Source organism: Leopardus geoffroyi, chromosome B1 (assembly GCF_018350155.1).
Source record: "Leopardus geoffroyi isolate Oge1 chromosome B1, O.geoffroyi_Oge1_pat1.0, whole genome shotgun sequence".
Taxonomy (NCBI): Eukaryota; Metazoa; Chordata; class Mammalia; order Carnivora; family Felidae; genus Leopardus; species Leopardus geoffroyi.
Window position 1 is genome coordinate 133711658 of NC_059327.1, and position 15460 is coordinate 133727117.

General features: G+C 42.7%; 1 protein-coding gene across 3 annotated transcripts in view; it reads right to left on the bottom strand.

Moving 5' to 3' along the window:
- The window catches only part of AFF1 (AF4/FMR2 family member 1), a 136642-nt gene that overhangs the window by 98812 nt on the left and 22370 nt on the right, over nt 1–15460 (bottom strand). The gene's annotated exons all lie outside the window — the stretch shown is intronic.

The following is a 15460-nucleotide window of genomic DNA, read 5'->3' on the forward strand; positions in this document are numbered from 1 at the left end:
CCTAAGTCCCCTCAACCCACTCTTGGATTAAGGCTGTGACCCTCCAGCTGTGGGTCCTGGCTCCAGAAACCTAAGCATTCACTCTGGAATACTGCCTTCATGGCTCAGGACTGATTCCAAACTGAACAGTCTTTTATAGGCAGTCATGGAAGAGAGACAAGATTAATGATATTTTTACTTTCAGCTTGCAAAATATGGGGTAGAGGTAGAAGCTTTTCATCTGAAGGAGTCAGCAGGATGTGAACTTTAAAAAGGCTGTTTTCCTGGATCAGTATTATACATTCTGGAAGATTAAAATCAAAAGGCTTATTTCATAATTAAAAGATTACCAACCACCCCAAACAGCATTTACTTTATTCTCAGCTTATTCTACTGGGAGTGTCTTGGCATGTAAATCCGAAAAGATAATTTTTATTTCTCATTTCAAACGTCAAGGATGGGAAAATCCAATTGTAGATGTCATCTCTACCTACCGAGAAGTCTCATAATCTGCTTGCCCTAAACCACATAAAACTATATCCTACATCCTTTTAAACCACATAAAAATACATCCTAAATCATCAGCCCTGGCACCAAAGGGGTTAAAAATGCATTCACTGACAAATAAATTGCAGAGATGGAAACCAAAAAGAGTGCAGTTTTAACCAGCATATAAACCAAAAGTGGGCTTGCCTCAAGTGGGCAAAACAGGCCACACCCTCTCGACCCCCCACAAGGTGATGTATGAGAATAACAAAAGTAAGAACTATAAGCCAACTTTTGTCCTCCTAACACTTCCTTCTAGGGTATCTACTGAATCCTTTCCCTCAACATTATGTAAATAAATAAGTAGGAAATTTTTCAATTGTCTTGCCAAGACAATATATACCTTTAGAAACTCGCCCCCATCTCAGACACCCCTTTTCCTGGCCTCTCTGCTCTCATGTCTCTTTATTTCCTCTGGCAAGAGCCTACTTACTGGTCTCTCTGCCTCCCCAACATCTTGTCCCTCTAAATTAACCTTCTCATGGAAAGAAATCCAATCTAAAACTCTGGTTTTCATGGCACTATCCATATTTTAAAATAACAAGAATTGGACAGCTCTTTGCTGCTGCAGAATAAACTCTAAATCTTTGCTTTGGCATTAAAGTTCCCCCATAATCGGGTACAGATCTACTCTAGATATTATCCTACCGTCTCTAGATATTATCCTACTGTCTCCCTTGCAGGCCTGCCACAAGCATTCTCTTGACAGTCATGTCCATTCCCCAAACATACCCTGTTAAAGATACCCTCTTGCTACAATCCCCACCCCAAAAACCCTGAATGATATCCAATTCTTCAGGACCAGCTTACACACAAAATATGATTCTCCTGCAGACCACATCTATATTCCAGGCATACCAGACTATTCCCTGCTCCTCACTGACATCCTGAACTTCAATGCTTTCATTCTAAGCAATTTCCTCTGCTTCTCTCTCAACCTCACACCCCCATCCCCAATTTTCAGCCACCAGCAAATCTCTGGAGTGAAGGTTCCAGTGTTACTCACCCTAAAGGGTTCCTCAAATCCACCAAGTATGTGCTGATAGAACATACTGATTGCTTCTCTCTCCTCCTCCCCTTCCCCCTAGAATGTGAACTCCATCAAAATAGAACGACTTCTATTTCTCTCTTTCCTGATACTAAAGCATGGTACTTTGCACTGAAGCTTATCATTTAAGTATTTTTTTAATTAAAAAAAAAACAAAACAAAACAGCTGCTATTGCTTACAGTATATTTTTTAAAACTTACTTGTAATTACAAAGCAAACAAAAAAACGCTGAAAGACACATGCAAAAACAATTTTTAAAAAATAGTCATCGGGGTGCCTGGGTGGCTCAGTCAGTTAAGCGTCCGACTTCGGCTCAGGTCATGATCTCACGGTCCGTGAGTTCGAGCCCCGCGTTGGGCTCTGGGCTGACAGCTCAGAGCCTGGAGCCTGCTTCAGATTCTGTGTCTCCCTCTCTCTCTGACCCTCCCCCGTTCATACTCTGACTCTGTCTCAAAAATAAATAAATGTTAAAAAAATAAAATAAATAAAATAAAATAAAATAACATAAAATAACATAAAATAAAAGTCATCTAGGAGCGCCTGGGTGGCTCAGTCGGTTGAGCGCCTGACTCTGGCTCAGGTCATGATCTCAAGGCTTGAGCTTGTGGGTTCGAGCCCAACATGCGCTCTCTGCTGTCAGCGCTGAGCCCACTTCAGGATCCTCTGTCTCCCTCTCCCTCTCTCTCTCTCTCTCTCTCCTGCTCCTTTGCCACTCATGTTCTCTCTCTCAACAATAAATTTTTTTTTTTAAACATAGCCCTCTAAAAAGTGATTTGCAGCTATTTCTACAGCCTTAAGGTTGTGGGGGGCTAAGCTACCTGGCTAAATTCACCAGGATGTGGCAAAGAATTACCTGTTCAGACCACTGTTACCAAAAACTTTTCCTAAATGATGGATATCTCGATGTCCTACTTTCAGAGAACTACAAAGTGAACAATTTATGTCAGTCAACATACTGAAAAAAGTGAAGGAAAGAAAAACTAAACCAGAAACTAGCCATGGAGTATTCTTTAACAAAGTCTGAATCTCACATGTTTTGGACAATTAGACTTATCTCTGGTTGAAAGAAGCACAGTGGACTTGATGACCACTCTGGAATTCCTTTCAATTAGCTTAGAATTTTGGTAATTCCTCGTTGGCCCAAAAAACAATCACGTAACATTAACATACGTAACGTTAACATACATCCATGGGAGCCAATAAGAGGGTTGATCAGGAAATAACTTTCTTCTTTCAAACTTGCTTTTACAGCCACTTTGTTTACAGAGGGCGTGGGGCATGCAACTACCTCTGGGCAACCTGAACTGCCAAGTTTCTCTTTTCCAAAGCTACTTGGTACTGTACCCCGAATGGGCACGCACAAGGAGAAGCGGCCTCCCAAGGGCGTCCGCTTTACCATTCTCGCCACGAAGGGAGTTCTCCCTTTTCGGATTCTGCTGGGGACAACGGCAGAGTCCCTGTGGCTTTATTGGCGTGGCGTGTTCACAGCCTCTGGCTCTGCTTCATGAGTAACTGCTTCTGAATAACTGCTACCCTTGTCTCAGAAAAGGGAACCACAAATGGCTTAAGTCTCCGTTCAGGATTGAAAAGCGAGGATGTGAACAGCAGCACCTCAACCATCAGGCTGCTTGGGGTCCTCACTTAGGTTTCCTGTTGACTCCACACGTACCTTTAAGAAAAGCTACCCTGGCTTAAAATGACTGAAGTATTTCCAAATTAATCAGCACAGCCTTATCTTAGCATCTGGTACATTCCACCACGCTCGCTTCCAGGTATAAAGACTGCTATGGAAATAATGAGAAGAACCCAATTTGAAAAATTCCTAACACTGGCTTATTGCTGTGTGATTCAAATATCAAGGTACCTCCCACAGGGGAGAAATCCTATTAAATTAGGGACTCTGCTTAATTACAAGTTTTACTTCACTAGTTTAAAAAAAGTGAAAAACCCACACCAAGATTTTATTGGCAACATACATAATACTACACCAATCTTGAAACAAGCGTTGAATATATTTTTTTCTTATTAATTATTACCCTTCGACTGGAAAACCCAAAAATAGGGAGATGAGGAAAGACCACAGGAATGTCACTGATAGGATGAGTTTTAGGAGGTCTAGACTTTGAGAGAGAAACTCTCTCTCACCCACCCTAGGGTCTCACTCCCTAGAGGGCCAGGGAAGGCAGAAGAGACAGGAAGTGACCAGTCCACAGTTGCCAGGACTACACAGGACAAGGTGAGACCTCATTCTTCTGGACTGTCCACCTTCTCACCTTGCAACTAACAGAGTTTTGCCAACTGTACTAGGTAGGGAGCTTTCTGGTTTATTTGGCTTTTACTTATTGTAAGTTTGCAATGGCTTCAAGGATGGTTTGTTCAAGTTCGTAAGCAAATTTTTTCACGAGTATCTTCTTTTTCTTGGTTCTATTCTGACATCGGGGGAAATACAAATTTTAAAAATATTAACGCAAGTAGTAGCATGAGTAAGTAAATCACTGTTCAGCCTTATATGTCATTGTTTTTAACTCAAGGTACAAGCAAAGAGCAAGTGGATAGAATTTTAAATGAGGGGATTTTAGGTAGCAGTACATGTCCTACAAGATTCACAAACTGTTAATTACCTTTGAATAATTACAAGCTGACTACCACTTCATTTAATTAAAGGTGGCATTTTTCCTCTGTTGTGGAGGAGAAAATATTCTCCCTCATGGGATAACCTCATCCCAACATCAGCATTTCACTGTTAGACTTTCTCACGGTTCCATGCAGAATGGAGTGAGCTAGGAGTTCTCCTTCCCTTTGCATTAGATGAGAGGTTCCCAAACCAGCAAGCATTAGCATCACGTGGGGGGGGGGGGGGGGCATCAGAACACAGAGGGCAAAGACCTGCCTCCAGAGTTTCTGAGTCAGTAGATCTAACGCAGGGCCTGAGATGTGCATGTGTAACGGATTTCTAGGTGGTCCCGAGGAGCACAAGATAGTACACTCTTCTTGGGCTATGTGGAGCACTCGAACAAAGCTTACCGAAAATCAAGAGCAATGAAGACAGCAACAGCAGCAGAGCCTAGCACGTCCACCACTTAGCATCTGTTGTTCAGTCGGCACTGATTCAGGCACAGCACATCAGTCTCCTATTTACTTTTCACAACAACTCTGTGAGAGGGAGATTATTAATCCCATTTTCCAGGTGAACGAAAAGAAAGCTCAGAGATTAACCTGCTATTAAATAATAGACCTTAAAATTCGAATGCAGATCTGCTTGGCACCAAAGCGTGTGCTCTTAACCACAGTTCTGCTGGCAAAGCTTTCAGGCTGTGTTAAATAGGGCAACAACAAAGAAGGTGGGCTGTGTGTTCACAATTCCTTGGTCTCAAAGAGGGACACGTCGATTAATTCAGGTTTTATCCCTGCCAGCAGAGCAATCTCAGAGCCACAAGATGCGTTTGCTTAAATGTGTCCACACAGGTCTGTCTTTGCCGAAGGACCTAACAGAGAGCCCTTTGAGAGAGGGATGGCTGGCAGCATGAAGTGGCTCCTCAAATTATAAACACTGCACTACAAATTCTCATTTTGGAATCTTTTTTGTTGTTGTTAGAGCTTTCTTGAATTTACAGACTTGAGGTCACTGGCCCCATAATAACCTCTGGATTCACAAGTCATCTCCAATGTGCTAGAGGCTCTTTGCATTAATATCTTTAAAGAACAGGCTGCAAATAAACTTGTACCAAAGCAGCCATTACATGCCCAATATCGGGCTCCACTCCCAGTAACTTCTGGCCACTGACCTAGGCCTCAATGCTAGTTGTCTGGTGGGCCCAGGAGTCCCTACCTGGGGAGAGAAAGACCAAGTCACGTGACGACTTCAAGCAGCTGAATGCATTCAAAAACAAGTCCACAGTGTTGAAATACCCCTGGGGAAAGGGTGCAAAGTCTGCCCACCCGGCAGATATCCATGAGTTCCACAGAAAGTCTGCTTTAAGTATTCTAAATCAGGGGATTCCTTTCAGGAGCCACGTTGTTGCTTTTGGATCATATGCTACCGTCCACCATCTATCTGCAAAGGTTGCAGCGCTGATACACCAAAAGGATCTCTGCGAACGGCAACAAACCACCTCCTGCCACTTTTTTTTTTTTTTTTTTTTTTAAGTGAACTAGAAGGACCAAAGGGGGAAGCACAGGCCTCACATCCCAGGGCCCAGTGTGCCCTGCAGAACACAACTGCACGAGACATCACTGCGCTGGCCTACACCACCCATGTCTTCGGTGACAGAATCCCACCATTCTCATCCACGCAGGAGCTGGGATGAAGCCTGGAAGTCTAAAACAAGCCAGGATAGGATGCTCTCACTTTCAGAGAGGTTGTGAAACTCCTGAGGAATTCGGAGCTGCCCATTCAGCCCCTGAATGCAGTCATTTAGTCAACCCCATGCTGGGGCCTGTCAGGGCACATTGATTCCGACTTTTCAAATGCTCCTCCTTGGGGTTTCGGATGGACGTGTTAGAACACTGTGATAAAAATGAAGAAATCCCAGCTCTGTGAGCATTAATGAGAGCAATCCCTCTTTCTCACTTTCCCTCACACAAAAAAGGAAGACCGTATGTGGAAGGAGGAAAAGACGGCAACAGGAAGGCCCAAGCTGAACATGAGCAGTGGGGCGGCGTGCTGGCCTGGCCATCATCTGGCTGCGAGCACCTTCTTCCAGGCTGGAGCCCACGGGCCCTGCTGCTAATCTAGGTTAGTCATGCAGGATTGCTGAATGCCACTGGGCGCTTCCATGGCAACCCTGGGCCCACGGGGCAGGCTATGCACAGCTGACTACCCATTTATCACCCTTGACTGGCCACTTCACACAGACCTGCCTCTGATAGATGGGACCAACTCTCTCTAGAACTCACGTTTAAAAGTTTAATTCTCCCTTGGGGGACAGAGTGTAATTTCTCCTGTGTATTTATCTCCCTAGGCATGGAAGAGACATTTGGCGGGAAGGAAAGGAAAAATCCTAAAATCAGCCACGTACATTAAATTTGGAAAGGAACAAGTCTTTTATACTGTTTTAGGGGAGAGTGATGCCATTCGGATTTGAATGTAGCAAGAATAAAGCAAAACGTAAAACTCTCAAGTCTGTTCACAGATGTTGGGCAACCCTGGTTTAGAGACTGGTGATATATGTGTCACAGAGGCAAAAGAACAGCAGGCTTGGGTTCTCGCTCTTGTGCAAGTGACTTTTTTATTTTCAAAGCTACCCTCTATTGACTTTTTAAGTCCATCTTCTGGCCCTTTTTTCCCCATGTTCCTCTAGTCCTATAATCTAACATCCAGGGGACGTTTTTCAAACACTGGCTTTACAGAAAAAGGTCAATATATGCTTCAAAGCACAAAATTAGTCTTGCCATTAAACTACGGGGCGCCTGGGTGGCGCAGTCGGTTAAGCGTCCGACTTCAGTCAGGTCACGATCTCGCGGTCCGTGAGTTCAAGCCCCGCGTCAGGCTCTGGGCTGATGGCTCAGAGCCTGGAGCCTGTTTCCGATTCTGTGTCTCCCTCTCTCTCTGCCCCTCCCCCATTCATACTCTGTCTCTCTCTGTCCCAAAAATAAATAAACGTTGAAAAAAAAAAAATTTTAAACTGTATCACTCATAAACATAATTTAAACATGAGAAATCAAAGTGGCTCCAAGTTTGGAAGCAGAAGAAATGTTGCTTCAAAGAATGGAGGATTGGGGCACCTAGGTGGCTCAGCTGGTTAAGCATCCAACTTCGGCTCAGGTCATGATCTCATGGTTTGTGGGTTCGAGTCCCACATCGGGCTCTGTGCGAAAGCTCAGAGCCTGAAGCCTGCTTCGGACTCTGTGTCTCCCTCCCTCCCTCCCTCTCTCTCTCTGCCCCTCCCCCACTCATACTCTCAAAAATAAACATTTAAAAATCAAAAACAAAGAACGGAGGATTTTTTTCCTCTTTCACTTTTTGCATGGGAAAAATTTTGCAACAGGCTTTCTCACGATAAAAATCACTCCACTAAATCTTCCAGGAATTTCACCTTCATAAGAAAAAACAAAAAACAAAACAATCCTTAACTTTAAAAACAAAATCTGATTTAACATAAAAGATAAAGTATCAGCATAGTGAAAAGGCAAAATAGCACTATGCCACTGTTGTTTTCCTGGAGGCACTCCCAGGGGATCTTCTCAAAGTGACAGCTCTCTGCTGGCCACAGAAGACTGAGCCTCATTAGGATACTGAAAGAGTTGTAGGTAACTTCATTTTGCAAAATTAAATCAACCTTTAAGATATGTTGACATAATTTACAAGGAATCCTTTGAATTTCAAATTGAGACAGCCTCTACCTGGGCAAACAACTGAAAAAGTAAGTCACTTCTAATAAGAGACATGCTAATTTTTACCTTTCAAAACGAACCTGCCGCGTGCCAGGTACTTTTCCGCATGCATGTTAATATGTGGCAAAGGTCCGAAAGGATTAACTTTACAAAAATCTATCAAGAAGGAGCACCAGATTAGGGTGGAGGAAGTTAACTGGTAGTGTGGTGGTTTAGGGAGTATTTCAACATTCTTTTCACAAGAAAGTATCCATTTGGGGCACCTGGGTGGCTCAGTCGGTTAAGTGTCCAACTCTTGATTTTGGCTCATGATCTCACGGTTCATGAGTTCGAGCCCTGCATGGGATTGATTCTCTCTCTCTCCCTCTCTGTCTCTCTGTCCCTCCCCTGCATATGCACACTCTCTCTCAAAAATAAATTTTTTAAAAAGTGTCCATTTAATATTTGTGTGGTTAAAATTTTTTGACTGAAAACAAAAGAAACTAGGGCACCAGGATGGGTCAGTCGGTTAAGTGTCCAATTCTTGGTTTCAGCTCAGGTCATGATCTCACAGTTTGTGAGTTCAAGCCCTGACACTGATAACAAGAAGGCTGCTTGGGATATTCTCTCTCTCTCTCTCTCTCTCCCCCCCTCTTTCTCTGTCTCAAAATAAACAAATAAACTTTAAAAAACAAAGAAATTGCCTTATATAACAACATCAAGATCAGGGCTAAAGAACAGGGTATTGAACATTTTGGCAGTAACTCTCACTGGAAGCCCTGAAAACTGATTTTGCATCCTGGACTCCAACTTTGATCATTATGAATAATTATAGACCCATCTGCATAAAGCAGTGTATTAGAGACTATGTTGCAAAGTTCAAACACAAGCAGCTGTTTTTTGGAAAAGTAGTCTCACTTATAGCCTGTTTTGGTTACCTCAACAGATCATAAATATATTCCAAGAGGCATTTTTACCCTATAGATGGAAAAGCACAAGAATTTGTCTTCACTGATTTTCAAAGAGCAGTGGGGGAAGCTGTGTGTGTGAGGATACACAGCCCCAACACGGAGAGGAGAGAGGAAAGGAGACAGATGAGCTACTGCACTCCTATGTGTCCTTCTGCTACTGCACTCCAAGTCCTTCACCTTTTAAATACATTTTAAACATACGTTAAAACAAACAAAAACAAACAAAAAATAAAACTAGTGCTGAGGAAGGCCGTCAAGCAAATGGAACAATTACACAAACCACACCAGTGAAAAGAAATCACTCCTGACCTTGAAGATTTGGCAATCTATGTGTGAGGGCTTAATGAAAGTTGCTTTTAATGCCATTTGAAATGAGAACATATTACTGTTACTGAGAAATTCTAGAAAATGCAGCCTCTGACAGGGGTTCCCTGAAATGCAGACAGTTCTTACCCATGTTAACTGAAAGCACATACAGAAATCACTGCCTCCCATAGGGGCAACAGGCTCACTAGAAATAAATCTGCCACCTGACGATTTATGTCCTCCTATTTACTTATAAAGGCCCCTGGTGTTGGGAGCTACCTCAGACCACCTGCCTTACTAGCAACTGCACATTTGGCCCCAGTCAGAAGCATGGGCAGAAGCTGTTGGCTCTTCCCCCTGCACGTCTCATCTGTACTAGAATCAACCAGAGCACTGGCCTCCCTACCATGTCATTCTTCTTACACACTCAACTGACCATTAACGACCACATCACATACCTATAAAGTGAGGGTGGGGAAAGTCTGCATCCTTAGAGCCTCAAATTAAAAGAATGTGGTGGTTACTAAGAAAGAAGTAGACTAGCAAGCTCAAAGTTTTGGGCTTTTTTATTGCTTGTCTCATTTAATTTATACTCAAAAACGGGGGTCATTAACTCTATTAAGCATCCACAATTCAAATAAAGTGTTGTGTGGACTTCCTCGTTTCTCATTTGGAGCACAGCCCCAACAGGCTCCTTGTCCTGGGCCACTCAGCTCCACACAGCTGCCTCAGTGAACTTCTAAAAATCATGAATCTGATCTTGTTATTCAGCGATTTACAACTTTTCTGACCCCAATGCTCCCTACAAGATTAAAACTGACAGATGGTTAAGCCAAGCAACACCCTTCACTACCTGGCTTCAACTTACCTTTAATCTTGGGGCAGGGGCGCGCAGGTTAAGACTTCTTTCTCATTTCTCACCCAAAAATGCGCAAGACCCAGTTTTGCCCCCTCTCTCTCTTCTAGACACTATGAACACAAGGAACTGGGACACGTGGGGAAAAGCAAAGCCCTGGTCTTGGCCAATTCTCTAATGAATTCCTCCCCTTACTTTCACAGCCTTCTGAAATATCCTTGCCTCTCCATCACAGTCCCCAGCCGGGACCTCCACTCTCACTTCCCAACCTGGCTGTGAATGATTCCTTTCTCTGGGATACATTTGTCCTTGCAAATCTGCCCATGTTTACATTTACAAAAATGAGATGGACTGTACACGTGCCAACAGATTTTCTTTATTAGACTGTGAGCGCCTTAATGGCAAGGACTATTTCTGAGAGCACAGTGCTTAGCAAAAAATGAGGCTTAATATACATCATTGATTTAATGATTATATTCGAGTATTACTCAAACAATCCAGAATTGTACTGAAGTCTGCCAGTCTCATTCATTATTTGATGACAAAACATGATTCACTGTCTAATACCTAAAACCGATTTTACCAGACTGTTGTACCCATCAAATGACTCATCTCCCTTCCCAGGTCAGCCGTGAAAGCTGCCTCAGCTAACACCATATGTTTATCAGCTAATACGACAGGTTTATTCTTCAGTTTGCCGTATTACTCATAAAGCCCAAGTATACTGTAACCAAAAAAAAAAAAAGTTTTGAGTAACATTTATAGCAAATACACATTTAACTTTAAAATTTTTTTCATGTTTGTTCATTTTTGAGAGAGAGAGAGAGAGAGAGAGAGAGAGAGCGAGAGCGAGCATGAGTGGGGGGAAGGACAGAGAGAGAGGGAGATACAGAATCCAAAGAAGGCTCCAGGCTCTGAGCTGTCAGCACAGAGCCCGTCGCGGGACTGGAACCTGTGAACCGCGGGACTCGAACTCGTGAACCGTGAGATCATGACCTGAGCTGAAGTCAGACGCTTACCGACTGAGCCACCCAGGCGCCCCTTAAATCAAGTAAGATTCAGAATGATATGAATAAGCTGTCTCTAGGACTACGACTTCACCAACAAAAATCCCACAATGAAAAATCTTTCCATGCTGCCACAAGCACATCATGGGGAAAACAAAACAAAAAATACAAGATCTAGAGAGTTTTAAAATGCAAATGAGATTATGTGGCTCCTTCCACTGCTGACAGACCGCCATAGGCTTCCCTTAGCATTCAAGATGAAAACCCAGAAGCTGGATCTATAAGGCTCCATTCCCCAGCACACCTCCTCTTAATTGCTACCTCCGGATACATTCCCCTCCCCCTGCCCTTCTCAAATACTAGCCACATTGGCCTTCTCATGCCTGGAACGAGTGGGACTGTGCACTGCTGATTCCCACCTGGATGCTCTGTCCAGAGAGCTGAGGGCAACGTTGTCACTAACACCTCAGGTTAAATGAGCTCTTCAGCAAGGTCCCAGATCTGAACGGGCACTTTACCCCTCCAGCACTCCACCCTCCCATCTCTTTTTATCACTATCTAAAATTACCTGGTCTATTCACTTATCTGTTTAATTATGTCTGGCTCTCCACGCTCACCTCCTCCAGGAATGTGAGCTACAGATGCCCAGTCACCTTTTCTAGCTCCACACTGTATACCCAGCACTAACCCATCAGGCTAAATGAGTATTAGCTGAATGGGTGGAATTCTGCATACAGATGCAGAACCTGAAGTCATGGTTACTTTTTAAAAACAAAACAAATCTGGGGCGCCTGGGTGGCGCAGTCGGTTAAGCGTCCGACTTCAGCCAGGTCACGATCTCGCGGTCCGTGAGTTCGAGCCCCGCGTCGGGCTCTGGGCTGATGGCTCAGAGCCTGGAGCCTGTTTCCGATTCTGTGTCTCCCTCTCTCTGCCCCTCCCCCGTTCATGCTCTGTCTCTCTCTGTCCCAAAAATAAATAAACGTTGAAAAAAAAAAAACAAAACAAATCATACAATTTGAAACAAACATTTTCAAAAGATAGTGTGTTATTTTTTTTAAAACTAGGCAGTATGGGGGCGCCTGGGTGGCCCAGTTGGTTAAGCATCTGACGTCAGCTCAGGTCATGATCTCACAGTGCGTGAGTTCGAGCCCTGCGCTGACAGCTCAGAGCCTGGCGCCTGCTTCAGATTCTGTGTCTCCCTCCCTCTCTGGCCCTCCCCCGCTTGTGCTCTGTGTCTGTCTCTCTCTCTCTCTCTCAAAAAATAAACATTTTTTTTTTGTATTTTAAAAATACATACATACATACATACATACATACATACATACATACATACATAAAAACCAGGCAGTTATGGAGATCATCCTACCAAATAACGGATTTATACATCAAATTTTCAAGTACCACACAGAAAGCAAGAGACAAACCAATCATTTCCAAATTCATCTTGTGTCTCATGAGACTGCTGAAATGTCTTTAGGGAGATTGAAGGGGGGAGGGGAGCAATTCTTCTCTCAAGTAATTATTCAGGAGTAAGTTTATTTTTTGTTAAGAAGAGTCATAAGAGATCAAACATATTAAATGGATAATTTTTGTCACTTGACATTTTGAGCACCAGATAATTCCCAACATACATCAAGTTGAATGAATTACATTCTGTAGAGCAGCTTAGAAAACTGCACAGGATTTACCACTCCGAAAGGGAAGAGTCCCTCCCAATGACTGAACTTCTAACACGCACATTCCAGAGAACCAATTGCACCACATATGATAAGAAGAACTGTTTGAAACTGGGCCAAGGTACCAAGCATTGCTCCAGCCAGAATAAATGCTCAGCATTTAGACTTGCTAACCAACAGCAAAAAGCAACAGGAAAAGGTTTCATTTGGGAAATGAAAGGAAAAACAATGTCTATGTATTGATAAGATAATAAGAAAACTGGCAAGAGGCGATTTATTTCTCTAAAGAATATTAAGAAACATTTATTCTTTAAATAAGTACACATCAACACATTTCAGTTACTGAACAAACCAAAACAACTGTACAGCCCCTCCTCTATTCATTTAATGAAATGTATCCCATTATGGGAGTGTATCTAAAACTAAAGTCCAGGCAACACACAACTTGCAGGAGAAGCCACCGGCAATTATATTTTAAACCTAGTTAAACAGGCTGCTATGGACACCCCATAAGAAGAGAGAAACTTTCTACGACCAAAAAACTTGTTTTAGGCTCTAACAAACACCTGGACATAAAAAAACACAAAGATAGGGGCGCCTGGGTGGCGCAGTCGGTTAAGCGTCCGACTTCAGCCAGGTCACGATCTCGCGGTCCGTGAGTTTGAGCCCCGTGTCGGGCTCTTGGCTGATGGCTCAGAGCCTGGAGCCTGTTTCCCATTCTGTGTCTCCCTCTCTCTCTGCCCCTCCCCCGTTCATGCTCTGTCTCTCTGTCCCAAAAATAAATAAACGTTGAAAAAAAAATTAAAAAAAAAAAACACACAAAGATATATAACCTTATTTGCATAGCAAATAAGCACAAAACAGACAACTACGTAAGAATAAAGCGTTCATGTTTTTATAGAATCATCACTTTAATCTCTTGACTTCCAGTTATCTTCTTTTGGTTAACTGCACATGTCACACTTGTTTTCACAGAGAGAAAGCTTAATGTCATAAAAACTAGAGGCAGCCTCATTATTCTATTCCGTTTCATTCCACAGACATTTCAAGTAGGAAGAACAGGGAGATTATTATAGGAGAAGAAAGCTGAAAACATGTATTGGTATTTTATATGGCAACAAGCAACAATTACATGTTTCTAAATATTCTCATTTTCATCATAACCCCAGCTCACCTCCTACCACTGGCTATAATTGGCATCTCCTTAAAACTAAACAGTAAGTCATTGTTTTTCTGGAGAAGTCTCCCTTCATTTTGACCTCTGCTAAGCAGTGTTATGAGCCTTACAAAGCTTGTCAGGATTCTTTGGGCTGGATTTTGGCCCAGCCATGGACATTTATATGCAGAATATATCATCTTTTCCCCATCACTGTCAACAGGCAGTTCACTTACATGAAACAAAGGGTATTTATCAATCTTAATACAGCACCCTCCACCTTCTTCAACACTGGTAAAGTAGCATCTGAGAGTTCACTTAATTTTTTCTTAAAAAAATAAACTTCAGGAGTATTAGAGATTGTGTCTTTTATAATGCTTTAAAATTTCCATTTTTAACTCTCTATTTGAAAAGTGAAGCTAATACATCCATTGTAAGGAAACAATAAGCAAACATTTAAAATTACCAAATGCACTGATGATTTATATTAAAAGCCTCTCTGACTGTAAAAGAATGTCTTCAAACAGAATTGCATTTTAAATTTCATGCCACTTAAAGTTATTTAAGAGCACAAATGCACTTCTATGGTTTTCTGTAGTCCAACTCAACATCGTAAGCCTCACAAAATAAAAACAGAAAATCTATTTGTTTTCAGTCAATATTGACTCCGCTCCTATGTGCTAGACCTAAAGGACAAAAGAAGTAAGGATTCAACAATCTAGTAGGAAAAATGCAAAGGGGGGTGGAGGGTGGGGTAGGGTAAGGAACAGACTGCTAAGAGTGATTTGCAGAGGTTGGTTACAAGTGCTAAAGAATCAGAGGAGAAAAACACCAAGTCTAAAGGAAGGAGCCTGGGATGATTTAATTAGGAGCGGTGACATCTGAGCTTGAAGAATGAGGAGTTTGAAAAAGGGGAAGGGGCCCCCATGCCCCTGCTAAGAAAGCATGTAAGTCGTGGAGGGGTGATCATTCACCACGGGGTGTTTGCACCATCTCACCTCGTTCCCCAACTCCAAATTTGCCCAGAAAGGGTCCAAAGAACCACTGATAATTCATGAGGATGACAGCCTTTTGCCAAAGCCATCCACTCCACTTGGCTAGCCTAGAGCCTTGAGGATATTTTAAGGCAGCGATCCCCTGAGAGTGGCCTGCAGGCTTTCCTCTGCCTGAAATAATGACCTCAAATTACTTTGCACATGAAAAACTGTCAATTTTAGGAAGTGAACAGAGTGGAGATGTCAAACTTTGGAATGCAAATGGACTTAACTGCGGCCTCAGAGGATCACAGAAGCAAAACTGACCACTCCTCCCACCCTTAATCCTCCCCATTGCCCCCAAAGAACACAGTCCTGGTGCCCACTCAGTACAGAGCCTTGCTGTGCAAAGTCTGGCCTGACTTCCTAATTCAAATGGTTTTACACTATTTTCCAGACCTCCTTGCACCCTCGTGTTTGTTGAGCCAGCAATCACAATTTCATGATTTTACAAACTCTGTAATATATCTAAAAGGGGCATTTAGTAGAACATCCCCACCTGAAACTGTTCCTTGATTTCTTGGCCTGCTTAGCCCAGAAATTTCAGGCCTAATTTTAAGTAAAATTA